The sequence below is a fragment of the Melospiza melodia genome, chromosome 5 (assembly GCF_035770615.1).
Source record: "Melospiza melodia melodia isolate bMelMel2 chromosome 5, bMelMel2.pri, whole genome shotgun sequence".
Classification (NCBI taxonomy): domain Eukaryota; kingdom Metazoa; phylum Chordata; class Aves; order Passeriformes; family Passerellidae; genus Melospiza; species Melospiza melodia.
Genome location: NC_086198.1, coordinates 78770438 through 78785867, shown reverse-complemented (window position 1 = coordinate 78785867; position 15430 = coordinate 78770438). Strand labels below are relative to the sequence as shown.

Genomic DNA, 15430 nt, shown 5'->3' with positions numbered 1-15430 from the left:
CTCAGTTCATAATGAACCACAGTGCAGCAAATTTTGGGGGTCCATCTGAGGTGGGAATTCTCATGACTTCTGATCATGTTTTTATTGGCGATTGTTTCCCAGGGATTCAGAAATTGTTCTTAATTCCTATATATGTAGGATTACATTTTCAAAACTGTCAATATAGTCTGCTCCCATTGGTTGCAGTCAAGGGCAGTTTTACTTCTGACTTCAGTGATAGAATTATGTGCCTACTCTACATGCTTTTAACAGTCCAATTCCCTACTTGTTTTAAATTTGTATGTACTTATCCCTGACAACTGTACTTGGCTTAATAAAATTCCTTCTGGACTTGGTTCTTGACCAGTATAACCTTGCTAATAAGGAATTATAAACTTGTAGGTGATTTCATCTGACCCAACTTTTCACGGCATTGCCTTTATACTCTCACTGTTACTATTTGAAAACCATTTTGTCTTCCTTGAGCAAAGACTTTTTGAAACATTTCAAGCCTTATAAGAAATTCAATGGCAAGGGATTTGAAAAAGGTTTCTTCTTGAACATCCCATTAGCCAAAGAATACATGAAGGGAATAGTTATGGTACCATGAGGCTTCATATAAGAGTAATAGATTGGAAGGTAGTATTTTAATGTAGAGATTAGTGCTCTAGAAGAGACTTTACTGAGAAGTGCCTTGCACTGAATACACCAGTAGGTGAGATCATTGTTTAGGTGGTCATAGAAATGACAGGGAATATCTGTCTATTTCCTTGTTATTCTCTCCTTCATCCTCTGCCATTCTTTTCCTCTTGGTCTTCCCATTCAAATTCACCATGCAGAACAGCTGCCCTGGTCCAGCTCCTGCTGAGACAGGCTGATGGGAGAGCACAGATTTTTGTTACTTTTCTGTGCTAAATTGTGGGTGGGTGTTGCACGTAATAAACCCAGGCAAAAAAAAAAAAAAGAAAAAAAAAGTAAAAAAAAAAAAAAAGTAAAAAGTACTGAAACTGAAACAGAACTTGAGTGCTTTTGGGGAGGGTGAGATGGTGTTGTGGGAAAATACAACTGCTGTGTATTGCATCTGTGCCGGCATCTGAGAGGAACGGTTATTAGAGCAGGACCCAGAGCATCACACCTGCAGTCCAGTCTCTGTGGGATCAGTAATTACATGTTAATTAACAAGTCTGGAATGAGTGAGAGTTTGCATGTCAGCAGATAATCTGTATAGTGACTAATAAACTGCAGAATGTTTTCAATTAGCAGGCTTGAAAAGGAAATCCCAGCGAGTGTTTCCCTTGGTTGGGAAAGGACGGAATGAATGCACTCTGTTGTTAGTTACCCTCCAAATAGGAAAGTGGCAGATTTAAAAACTACATCGTAAAGATTAAGATCTGAGAACAGAAATGCTTAAATTACTTGCTACTACTGTGCATTGATGAAATCATACAGAGTAAACTTCAGTGAAATGAAATTTTTCACTTGATTAAATAAGAGCAAACTTGGAAAAAGTCCATTCTTGCATAGATTCCTTCAAGCTTTAAGGTATAAAGTGTATTTTTATTGCAAGTTTTTTTAATGGACTGAAGTAAGGACAACTCCAGAACCTGTTCACCAGAGAAACAAATGTTGCATTCTTTCTTTGGCCTGAATTCTGGGAATCATTGACTATATTCCACCTCTCTTAGGCTTTTCATTGTGATCTCCAGGTGTTAGATTCCCTCCATTATATGTTTACATAGTAATGTAAGGAGAATTTATTTCTTGGTGACCTGGCTTGTCTGTTTTCACTTGACTCTATTTCTGTTCTGTCCATGTTTGCACCCAGAGGCAGCATTTAAAAATGTAATTTCCAAAAGTGTTGGAGCAATTTTATAATTTTTAATTTTTTTTCTCCCTAGGATGATATTACAAGAGCAGGCAATTTGGGACCCTGCTTTTTAATCAGCTACAAGTAAGGAGAGGTTATACAAGGGAACAATGATTAAACATTTGTTTGGGATTTACAATTTATAGAAGTGAACTATATAGTACATAATTTTGAACAACTTTCTAGCACTGCAGATGGATCAGAACCATTCAAATCAACCTGAAGTCATTGTTTTGAACTTATTTCTTGATAAGTGAGTTAGGTGATATATATAGTCATGACAGTGATGTATTTAGAATTATTGTTATGGAGATATACTCAAAATATGGATGCTTTTTGGCCTTGTGAATATCCAGAGCTACCTGTCTGCAGCTCTATATTGTGCAGGTGCTTTTAATGTTTTGTCCCAGAGAGATGCTTTTGAGAAAAGAAAGCTGATACAGATGTGCTTTGTGCACTCTTCAACTGCATGGCTCATCTTCAGCTCCTCCCAAGCAGGACTGGATCTGTGTAGAGCCTTGGCTGGGCTGAGCTACAGAAGCAGGATTATAAACTCCACTCCTGTGCTATTGCCACATCATATATCTCTGATAATGAACATTTTGCAGCAAGAGATTTCTTAAAATAATCTTGGAACAAGTGAAGCTTGGATATGAATAATGTCAACAGTTGGAGGTTTTCTTCTTAATAATCATCAGTCTTCAGGTTGGCAGTGAACTGTTAGCCTGTCTGAAGTACAGAGCATAGAATCCCCCTTTACATCCTGTGTGGTACATCTTACCCCATTTAACCACTCAACTAGTTGTGCTCAAGGCATGAGTTGCCCTTTTTGGACCTTCTGTCAACATCAATTTCCCTCCCTCTGCCCCATGCCTCAGATTGTTGCTGCCACTGGAAGGGAAGCAAGGCAAAGGCACATGGAAAGGTGCTAGATCTTTTCCACATGGTGAGATGTAGCAGAACTGGGTCAGTCACTTGAAAAGTCTGGATGCTGTGAGAAGTTTTCCCCAATTTCTCCTTTATGTTTTTCCTGCATATCCCTTCCTGGCTGCTACACTGAACTGATACTGGATACAAGAGATCTCAATACAATCTAAGGGATCATTTCCTTCATTGCCTTTTAATTAATTTGTATGGTTCTCTGTAGCACCTGTTAGAAATCAAATTGGATTTGGCCAAGCCCCTTCTAAGGCAGTCAGGCAGGTTTTCTGCCATTTCTGATAAACTATGATCCCAGACTTCAAGACTTTTCAGTTCTTACAGGGGCTTATCAGTGCTCACCTCCATCAAGTTCACAGTGGTAGGCTATTCGTAATCAAATTCACAATCTAGTTCACAATCTTCCCCTCCTCCCTTCCTCTTTCCCCCTCCTTTCCTTCCTGTATTTCTGAAGGAACCTGACCTTGCATCTCACTCACATCAGCTTGCAGATTTTTTAGTTTTCTTGTGTCCAATCCAGGGTTGGTTGGAGCACAAGATATGGGTTATGTTTTTCACTCTGAAGATAGCATGCATCTGGAATTATGTCCTCACAGGTAATTGAAGTGCAGCTGTTGTACCAGCCACTTCTTTTCACACTGTCAGGGAAAAGAGGTACTGTGGAAGATTACTAGCACTTCAAATCAGCAGTTGGTGTCTCCAACACATGCAGACCTTCACATGTATTGATGTGACATTTGTATTTACAAACACTAGGCTGAAATTAGAGGTTCTTTTGGATACAAGATGTTATTGTGGTCATCTTGTGTTGATCCCTTGGGTTTTCCACCAGTCTGACAGCTGTCCGTAACTCACTGCCCAGAATGTTTGTAAAGGGATACCAAGTTATATTTTTCTTCCCTTATGTGATTTGCTCCAGATTGAATTGATCTAATTTAATTATTTTTAAATTTAAATTTCTCTCCTAATTGTGGGTGCATGTAGAAATTATGTACTCCTCTTAGAGGTTTGCACTTTGACAGGTTATACTATACAAAATGCTTAAATAAAAATATCAGTGAAACAATAACAGCAGGACAAGACTTTTCAATTGCTATGAAATGAAACCACATGGAAGTGGAGTGGAAAGGACTTGACTTAGGTTTTCAGATGTTCAGCCAACCTCATGGGAGTCATTTAATCCTCTGTACCTGTATGTCTCGTGTTTGCTATCACCCATATGATTTACAGTTTCCAGAAATTCCTCTCACAAGTGTCTCTGAAATGCTCTGAGACACCTGGATGCCAAAGAACTATAAATATTAGCAACTAGCCATCCATTTGTATTGCTGTCTGAACTGGGGTCACCACCATACCTTTAAAAACAGCCTTTCAAACCATGCAGTCTGAAATTAGAAGTAGTTTTAAAAAGCTGATGCTTTTCCCAAGGTCTACAAAAGCAGCTAATCCCAAAGAAAAGCTGATGTCCTTAATTCATCTTGCTTTAATTTCTGCAATGTTAATGCCTCTTGTCCAGGCTGTCAGCGTGGCTCCGCGGTGAATCCGTCTGTATCCTGTTTGCAGGGGCTGCTGGAAATGCCGTGGGATTCCTGAGCTGAGCGCCTGGCCAAAATCCTGTCCTGCTGTCTGCTGTGGGAGACTGCATTACCCCACCAGGCAGGGGGCCATGCTGGACCTGCTGGGTTTTTCACTAGGCATCATGAGTCAGACACTTTACTGTTAAAAGTGCAGGGTTTGGGCTATTTAATTATTTGTTAGCCGTAAGAATCTGAGGACTCACGAACCGTCTCTTTTGAGGAATGCAGTGATTTCATCAGATAAATGTTTAAAGCAGGGCTAAGATAGCAGACAACCACAGCAGAAAAATATTTTTTCCTTTGAGATAACCTCTTAAATATATACATATTTAAAACCATTTTATCTTTTCTGTCTGATTCTAAGCACCCCTTCCGTCAGCAACAGACAGAATTAAAAAGAGAAAACCCTCAGTGGATACCTTTCGTTTTTTTTGTGAAATGTGTCAGATGATAAGCAAAATGTAACTGGGTATTTATTCTACTTTTCATGTGCCCTGCAAACTGTGGAAGGCAGCACGAGATAGAGCAGCAACAGCCTGATAAGCCTTGCTTTTCCCTTCTTGCTGGCTTGCTATTTACTTTACTTCCTATGAGGGAACACTGGGCTAGAGACCAAATGTCTTTACTCATCTGGGAGATTTTAAAGCTGCTGGGAATAGACTGGTGCAAAAAGCGACTCCTTGATTACAAGATTTGTAGGTAAATGTTACCCTTGCAATAATCATTTCCCCTCCATCTCCTCCACAGCACATTCTGTTCTAGCAGTCCTTAACAAACAATAATAGCAAAAATAAGCCATATTTTTTTTTACACTGGTTATTTTCTCTCTCCTTACTGAAAAGGACACATAATGGAATGAATCTGGTTTCCCATCTGTTGCTAGGTGCAATTCAAAGTGGCAGTTTTGACCTATAAAGATTTGGCTGTTTTGCGTCATGCGTACCCTAGAGACAGCCTCTCCCCTTTAATTTCTCTGTGTCTCCATTTTCCATCTGTGAAAAATCAGGATAACACTACTTTTCTACTTCACAGGGATTTTACAAGGACACATTTATTAGCAGGCACAGAACATAGGCTTTGTATTAGACATCATGCAAATATCTATGTCTACAAACTTGCTGCCACCCTCAGTCCCACTGAACCCAAGTTGACTGACCTTCATTATGTGACAGAAGGTGATTTGTTGTCCTAGGCTGCATTATGGATGTCCATCTTGTAATTTTTAAACACATTCATTATAAGATACTTGCAAGTCATCCAGCTGAGTTTGGTCTTTCCCATTAAATAGTTTGGGCAATCCCAAGGGTAGGAAATTAGCCTATCACTAGCCTATCATTAAGTGTGTTTATATGTTGCACTTGTGGGTCCCAAATAAAGAAAGGGCCAGTGGGAACCACAAACTATTAGACTGGAGGAGGTGTGTGTGAGATACTTAACTATTTGGGAATGTTTCCTCAGAGCAGGTATCTCCAGAGCTGTGGTTGCCTGTTGTATTAGAAGGGAAGTAGTTCTTCAGTCAGCTCCATAAATCAGTAGTTCTCAGGTGCATTTTTGCAGTCACATGCAGGTCAGGTTTAAGCAGTTCAGCATGCCTGTTTGAGAGAAGACATCTCCAGGGCATGTTGGTTGATCAAAGTGATATTTTAGACTTGTACTAAATTATGGACTTAGTACTGCAAGAGTTCAGGGGATGGGTAGGGGTGTTTTGAGGAGCAGTGGCTTTACAGCAGCAATCCTTCAGTGCAGACTCAGGGTATTTCATACATCTCCTATTTCCAATGAGATTGTTGGAATGACCGAATTCAAGCTCAGCAGTGGTAGTAGTTCTGTGACTGAACAGCAGACAGACAGCAGCTTTCCTTGTGGATGATTACAAGACATGGTCCATCAGCTAGATGGACTGTCTTGCTCATTTATGTGGGCTCTGTGCCTACCAGCTCTTTACAACCCTTAGTAAAGTCTTTGGAGTCTTATTTCCAGGCTGTGCTAAGCATGGCTGGTGCATATGATGGTAGCCCCCAGTGGGGATATTGGTAGCTATTCCCAGTCTCAAAGTGACAGAAAAGATGCAGGCTGTGCCAAAGCAGCACATGGGAAACTGTTACAGGGTCTATTAAAGATCATTGCAGTGTTTTAAGTTTTTCACCATATTACATCTGATATTACTCTATTTTTTCATAATATTATCTTTGTAACAGTAATGAGAATTGACCTTGTTTAGTAAGAAACTCTTCTATTAAAATCCATTGCATTATGTGTGTATGCATACACAGGCTTTGCAGAAGATGCAAAGTCTTCTGCAGAGAGCTCTACCAGCTTAAAACCAGGAAAATTGGAAATGCCACTTTACCTCTCTAATTCCCCTTAATTGTATTCTTTGCAGTTATAATAAATGTAGAATTTTATTCTTTTTAGGTTTAGCTACCTTTTAAGAATCTGGTTGAGAGAATTTAGAATAAATAGATAAAAGGAAACTGCAGCAGAGATTTCTTCAATCTGTGTTTAGGAACATGTTACTGTAAGTGCAAATAAGTGGTTAATTAAAATTTAGCTTAAAATGTATTCACTTTAGTTCACTAAACAAAACAGAAGCCCCTTCATATGAACATCAATGATGTGGAAGCTGCAGTTTTGTGGTTTGGCAGTGACACAGCTTTTGAGAACTGGAAAAGAAAATCAGGGAAAGATAGAGACAGGGCCTCATCCTGCAAGGCTTTACTGATTTGATAGCTCTTCTTATTTCCTTAGGGCATGTTTGCCTGTAGCACTGCATTCCAGTGGAAAGGCTCTTAATTTTGCTCAAAGGATGGGGTCAGGAGGAGGTGACATCTCCCTGCGTATGAGGGAGCAGGCAGGTCGAGCTGCTGAGCCTCCTCCTGCTGCTGCGGCGAGGAGCAGCGCCTGGGCAGGACCATGTGAGCTATCTCACAGCACCTCGTTAGCATGGGATGATGGCTTTATTGGAGGAGCAAGTCATAAAAAAGTTTCCTTCGGTTAAAAATGAGCAGTTTTATTTTAGTGTGATGACAGCCTCATACTGAGGATTGAATTTTTGTGTTGCAGCGAGTTTTGTGTGTGTGTGCAGGCAAGGGAAGGGAGCTGTGGACATACATAGCTAAAAAGCAGGGGGTGAAATCCAAAGAAGAAAAACTTGCAGGGATTTTTGTGTTTTTATTTTTTAAACTTCTGATGTTTTCATGGTCCTGTCAGCTGAATGAGTTTCTCTTTGAGTAGCAAATTGCTTATGTGGAAGTCCTGGCTCTGAATCTCACTTAAAAGAGATCATTTGCAGCTATGGGTGAGATAACGACCAAGGATGAAGGTTTCAGATGTAGTTTTTTTCCTGCTAGTTGTAAAGCAAACATTTAATTGAGGTATTGTGCAGTTCTGTATCTTGTCATCATGGAAACACAGTCTACAGAAAGATTCAGTGTTACCTGTTCCAGGGAAAAAAGCTACTCTAGCAAAACGTGACAAAAAACCTCCCACATAATGTAATACCAGCGTTTAAAAATCCATGCTCACCTTTCATGTGAACATCTCAAAGTGGTTTTCAGATGGAGAAACTGGAACCCAAATTAATGACATAGTACTTCTGGCACCCTATTAAAACATTTATTCCATTTTTCTTTTGCATGTTGTTACTCAGGAAGGTTTTTGTTAAGGGCTCACACCAGAGAAGTGCCCTCGCCCTGCCCTGCTCCGGAGGTCCCCAGGTGCTCCTGCAGTGTAAGCACAGCATGCCAGCAGTCATGGGCCAGGCAGGGGTGCAGCCAGCAGAACCCGGGCTCCAGGGCAAGTTCACCCGGACCCTAGACGAGATTGCCTCCCTAGTGCTGGTTTTCATCACTGATGTGGATCCAAGGAAAACAGCACAGAGAAGGAGCCAAGTATTGCTGAAAACGGGGTCAGCAGGATTGCTACATTCAGAAGGACAGTACATGCATAGCTCACCCCAAAATACACGTGAATATCTGCTGTCTGTCACGCACTGATATGACTGTCACTGCATAACCCTGAAGATTATGGAAATTCTTCAACAGGAGGAGGAGGAGGAGGCCAGGCCTCTCTCCACCTGCCCGGGCGGCGCGGGCCGCTGCAGCCGGGACGGGCCCGGCCCCACCTCCGGGGAGCGGCGCGTGGTGCGCGCTGGCCGCCAGCAGAGGGCGCCGGCACACGCCGGTCCCGATCGGCGCCTGCCCGAGCCCGGAGGAGCCCGCGCCCATCCCAAAAAAACCCGCCCCGATCCCAAATGAACCCGCGCCGATCCTAAAGAGCCCGCCCCGATCCCAAAGGAGCCCGCGCCGATCGTGGGTCTCCATGCCAGTAATGCGTTTCTTCACCCAGCGAACGCTTAGGGCTGCTGGAGTTCTCAGCACGCTCTGCAGACCTCGTGCTCCAGGTCTAACTCCACTGGCAAGCACAGCGGCTGTGCTTGTGATGGAGGATTTTCTGCTGAAATAGCAAGTAATAGATGCAGATAATGAGTTGGGATATGAATGCATCTGTAATTTGGTATCCATATGTAGTAGCCGTATTTAGAGAGTAGGTGGGGAAGGGGAGAAAGTGTTAACAGATCTTGTACTGTTCAACCACCTTGATTGGAGATGAACCTAACTGGGAATACTCTATTTCTGCCCTCATTGATTAAGGTTTTAGGTGCAGCCCCTACTTGCCTGGATGGTGTAATGTACAACTGACATACAGACATACTACCTGCAAGGGAGGAACTAATTTAAAAATTATCTAATTTAAGAGGTATTTGGTGTTGTGGGCAGATGAGTAAATAAATTGATCGATTGTATAATCTCAAATTCTCATGTGAGATGCTGTGACCCTAGGGCTCTGACCCATTCTCTGTCATATGTATTTATCTCTCTCCTATATATTTAAAATATTTTTTCATGTGATGGCTCCATTTACCTCCCATTCTTTGTAAAATAACAAACACAGTAGTACCCAGGTTATTATCATGTCATATCACACCCAGAGACCCTGGATATTATCATGTCATGAATAACAGTAATGTCATTTCCACCTTTAAAGCCTGTCCTGACCTCATCATGTTGTTTTATAAATATTGATCTTTAAATGGAGTTCATTGTTACTCTTCAGAAGAACTGAAAGAGGACTATCAGCTTGCCACAGACAATACTGAATCCCAGAGCAAACGGATCAGTTTTGACCATTTTGAGGTGTTTTGGTGCCTTTGTATTCTTCAGGGTAAAGGGCTATATATTCTTAGTGCTGCTGACCTGATTTTAATCCTAGCTAATGTCTTGCAGCCACTGAATGGAATATATTGAGTAGAATAATGAATTCAGTCTTACAGAGTGATGCTATAAGAGCAGTTTAAAAAAGGTCAAAGATGGAATTTATTTTCTCTGTGTTGTTGGAACTCCTGTGTTTGAGTGTTTAGAAACTTGATCTGCCTTTCTAGCAAGGGAATAAATCAGAGAGAAGCTGGAGCCTAACATTGGCAGTTCCTGAGTAGCTTCTCCTTGGAGGTGAATCAGTGAGAGGTAAAAGGTGTTGAATGTCTTCAGCTATTTGTGGATATAGAACAGATCAGAGCAGGATAGAATAGAATCCATCCATGAATTAAGCCACCACAAATGATTTTCAGTCAACACAGTTTCCGCACATAATAATAATAATAATAATAATATAGAACTATACTATAATAATAAAGAACAGGGGTGGCTGTATCAGAGGTCATAAGGAAAAGCTGAAGTGTGTTAAATGTTCACATCTCTCAATCCTGTTCTTTTTAGGAGGGATGGAAAATAGCTGAAGAAATCATGATGCCTGTCCCAAATTACTCTGTGCATGCTATGGGAGGTCTCTAGGGATGGAATTTGATTCTGAACTTACTATATTATCTCATCAGTCATAAAACTGGCATTGCATGTTGTTATCAACCTATTACCCAGTTTTCTGTGAAACACACAGAATCTTCTCAACAAGATAAAGCTCTGGATGCAAATCTCCGTGGCTCACAACAAACACTTGAACAAAGCAAAATTCATAATCTGGTTTTCTTCTGATGATGTTCTGAGCCCTGTACATTTAATATACAAACATAGCAGCAGTTGTAATCAAAATGAGAGTAACAGAGAGCCTAAAGACATGAAAATATTTCATGAAATCTAGTCATGAAAGTGAGGATTTTGTAGATTGCTCGCTGGAACTGTAAGATCCACTTCTATGTGATGCCTGTAACTTGACACATGAAGCTTGGATATGTGAAGCTGTTCTTACAGGAGAGGGGAAAAGGCTTCTTAGAGGATACAGTGCAATTTCTTAAAAGGATTATTGGTGATTATAATTATTTTTTGAGAAATGGTTTTGACTCTACAAAAGTACTTAATCATCTGTGGATTTAAAGAAAATGCTGATGACTGAAGATAAGTATTTTTATTATCTTGGAGACTGGAAAGACTATAGGCTTAATATTAATCTTTCAGATTTACACTGACTGTGGTGGTATAGGACAAAAAAGGATTTCTCTGTTTAAGGAGGAAACCACTTTGGCTTTTTCTCTAGTGCTTAAGGTGTTTAACTTACTTGACATACATGTGCTTTTTGGTTTGTAGATGGTATTGTTTATCTTGTACTGTTTTTTGATCTTTCACTTCTCTCAAAGTGAAAGAGGAAGCTTATTTTAAAGATGGTATTTTTAATGGAATCCTAAAAAAGTATCAAAAAGAAGTATCAGAAGTACTTAACTTACACAAATTTTTAGAAAACATTTGTTCTTTATTTTTTAAATATTATGTCTTCATTCTAAAATTATGGCACTCATCCCTTTTGAATATAGACAGAGACAACATAGACACAGGGAAACACAGACAAGGAAGACAGAGAAATTATTCCATGTATTCAGTAAGTTTTTACACTGAAACATACAATTCTTCTGGTGTTGTTTTCTACAGATGGTTTAGAGTATATATTAATGTACAGTGGAGGCACATGTATGTAAGCCCTCAAAATCTGGAAACAAACTTTCTTATAATCTGTACAGGGTTTTTTAAAAGGAGAAAATTCTATTCCTTGCTGTTCAGTAGAAGTGGCTGTTTGTAAGAGGACAACAGCATTTCTAGCAGAATTTTGCCAGATGTGTAGTAATGCCTTTGTTTCAAATTGAGAAGGATTTAAAATGGCATTTCTAATTCAGTATATTTTGATATTCAGTAAATAATTTAACAGATTCTGGATTAGAATGATTTTTTTTAATAAATGTATTTTAAATTCAGTAGGATTAATTTTTTATTTTTTTTTTTGCCTAGCTCCAAGTTGCCCATCAAGGCAAATTTTTGGTTAGCTTCAGATTCTTCCCCATGTAAAGTCACAGGGGTCATCAGAGTTAATATATGCAAATGTTTTTGCCCAATGTCATTTTTGGTAATTTATGCTTAATTGCTCCACATAATTACAAAGAGTACTTTAATGGTAGTTTATGAGAAATAGTCTCAATGAACCATTGCTAACACCATGGCTCCACAAATGAAACATTGCATCACAGTCTGCTAGTTCTAGTACCAATTTCTGTGTTAAACAAATGAAAGGTGACATGAGTGGTTCAGCCTGCAAAAGAGTAACTTCCCCCACACCACATGAAGATTTCTTGCTCCTTGTATAATTTCCCTGCCCTGAGTGTAAGGGATTCTGTACAAGCCATCCACAAGAGTACCTGCTCAGTTAGGCTGGTGTATTCCTGCTTGGTATCTTTGGGCCATGGACGGGTTGTGATAATGGCACAGTGCTGAGTGTTATAATTGTATTGGAGAGTCTGCTGCTTACAGGTTCCATTTGTCCAGTGCCTGTTTTGCAGGGAGCTGTGTGTTTTAACTTGGGAAATAGCATCTATTATAACAGATTAGGCTAGCTTAAATTGATACTGCAACTCAGAACACTAAGGAGAATGACACCACTAGTATAGCAATGTTGCCAGAGCCCCAGTGAAGGAGGAATGATGAGGAGGACTCCATTGATATCAGAAGGCTAATTAATTACTTTGTTATACTATATTGTTCTATACATTTGAAACTGAATCTGCCAAGCACTCAGCCCTGCACACCCTGCACTGAATCTTGTGACTGCCACTTGACAGTCCCAACACACGTGGAAACAAAACACCATGACTTTGGGTAAACAATCTTCACATTGCATTCTACTTTTGCACAAACACAGGCACAGCAAATTATAAGAATTGTTTTCCTTTCTCTGAGGTTTGGAGAATGTGAATCTCAGAAATATTCTTGGGAAGAATTGTGCCTTGCTTTTCTCTATGGAGATAAATGTGGGGCTACACATGAGCAGCTGTGGAGTAACTCATATCTGTTTTGTAAGTTATCTAGATGTATTTCTAGATATAAATAATACAGGTGTATAAATACATCTTCTATTAGTATATAAACTTGCAGTAGATATGAATTCTCTTCAGCTAGTCACAATATTTTCCTTCATTTCTCTGTATGGCATGAAGATTTCCAAGGTTTGAAAGAAGCTATTTCCTTAAATATTTTATTTCATTAGTATTATGTAAATACTAGGAATCTGGGGCAAGATTCTGGTCTGCTTTCATTTTCCAAGGTGTGGAGGAACTGCTCAGCTGAACTATTTTAGACCTGTGTGGCAAGGGAGGTCACAGTGTGGTCCCTACCAGAAAACGTGAATGCAGTCTCCCACTTGATTAATGTGCATTGTTCTCATTATCCTTAATGGATGTTTTGGACATATATTAGGGGAATGGGCCCTATTAGGAACTGTCTAAGGAGTGAAATGAAAATGATAATCACTTTCCCTTGGATGAGGTATTGTATTTATTCTATGGGATTTTAAAGGCTATTTTAGTGTTTAAATTATCTGGTGCATTATAGAATGGTTTAGATAGGTTTTGGTTAATTGACAGTGGTGGGTATGTTTTAGAAAATTATTATACACACTGGGACTTCAATTTTGCTGTGAATTATATTATTTTTAGAGATGTAAATTGCAGTCTCTCCCAGGAGAGAGAAGTAATGTGCTGCTTATTTGATTTTTAGCAATAATTAAAATGATGTGTTAAATTAGGCGCAGGTATTGTCATAGAAAAGGACAAATCTACTTTTGTGGGGGAGTTCAGAATCCTTGAAAAAGCCATGATATTTTTGTAGCAAAATAAACTGTGTACCTTGTGGTTTGTATCCTATAAATTGTCCTTCTGCATGTATATCATCACAGAAGAAGGCCAAGTAGTCTGGCAGAGAGACAAGGCAGCCGAGCTGTTTGCTGAGACGGAGGGTGGATGCACTCCAAATGGGAATTAAACTAATTGAAGTGGACTGGAGCTATTGCCTTGCCTGACACTTAGCTGACACAGAAGACTGTAATTTTGAATGCTGTTGATCCTTTAATTTTCATCCCTTGCCATTCAGATCAGACAAGGCTGTGACTGAAGCAGTAAGTACCTTCCTAAGGGCTTCAAGGGAGGATTCACTGCCAGCCGCACAGTGCACAGATCTGCAGGTTACATCTCCCTTCCCAGATCACCAGCCTTTGTGCTAGGGCTGTAGGAGGGAACAAGGTTAAAAGAAAAATCATTTTGTCTCCTTGTTATTTGGACTTCATGGCTCCCTACTAGCAGCCCCAATTTAGTTAAGGTTGTTTTTCTCCCCCCAAGAGTAGAGAAATAAGGAACATTTGTTACAGCTGATGGGAAGCAAATTGAGTGCAGTGGAGTGGGTGATCTTTATTGAGAACTGGGTGGCAATGTCACATATCACCCCGGTTGCAGAACCTGCAAGCATAAAAATCCTCTTTCCTTCCCAAGCAGAGGAGGGGGCATCGCGTTAGATGAATGGAGTGAATGTGTGAGGACTTGGAGAGTTCTTTTATGCTGTAATTGAGAAGAATCTTAGATAAACTGGTAATCTCCAAGGGACAGCAAAGAAAGTTTTATCAGCCAGTTGACAGCTTTGTTAAGAGAAAAAGACTTAAGTGGGAGTACTATCAGTGCAGAGTAAGTAGTTTCTAAAGAGGCCTCTGTGTGTCCGTGCACATCCTGAAATGCTCTAAGTACAAGGTGTTCTTCTGAAGCACAGGTGTGGGATTTGGAATAGCATTCCCATCATTTCCTAAATTCCAGCAAAGCCAAACCTACCATATCAGGGATCTATGGAATTAAGGCTTAAATTAGTTTCTGTTGTACAGCATTGTCTGCAGATGCTCTATTTATAGTGAAATGTTTTGCAATTTAACCATGCCACTTCTTAATGAGGTCATCCAGTGCTTTGAGACCACTTATTATTCAGATACTGCAAGGAACACTAAAAATGGCTCTGAATTTTTTTCCATTTTTGTCCTGGGCCTTAGCACAGAAGGCTTTTATTTAACTTTATTACAAATCACTTAGGTATTTTTAAAACATGTAAATGACAATGGGTACTCACAAGTTAGTTAAAATTCAGCTGTGCTAGGAACCTACAGTCTCCAGGGTCTCGCATTATATTTCTGTGTTTGTGAAGTATAAATTAGCAATGTGGTATTCAAATTTTGTGGAATTAAGGACTATCAACCTAGGCATCTCTCTAAGCAAACTCTTACTGCAACTGTCAGCCAAACACAGGGAGAATGCAGAACTTGCAGTGTAGCATCAAAAGAACTGTGTGACTCCTGTAGTCTCTACTGCTAGGAATACTTGATTTTTCCAATGACAGGGATAGAAGGTAGCCAGTAATATGTAACTGCCAAATAAATATAAATTTCAGCATTACTGAGCCTTATCATATGCAGACTGAAAAAAGTAAGTAGTATTATGTCCAAAACATTATTTATAACGTTTGAGTATTGATTGGATATTCTCTCAACCATTGTTTTTATTGACTTTGTGTTCAGAGCTGTTCATCATAGTACTTATTCCTTTTCACATTCCTTTTCTTTTTCATACTTAAAGGCAAAAATGTCATCTCAATAACAATAGGACTTGATGATTTTCACATTCAAGAAAATAAAAAAAAAATGGAGAGGTTCCACAAATCTTCCACATTCTCAATTTGTATTTTTCTCTGTGACTTTTCCCAGCTTC

The 15430-nt window shown here is 39.7% G+C and overlaps 1 protein-coding gene across 4 annotated transcripts in view; it reads left to right on the top strand.

The window, feature by feature from the left end:
* Positions 1-15430, top strand: part of SORCS2 (sortilin related VPS10 domain containing receptor 2) — a 536381-nt gene that overhangs the window by 110699 nt on the left and 410252 nt on the right. The gene's annotated exons all lie outside the window — the stretch shown is intronic.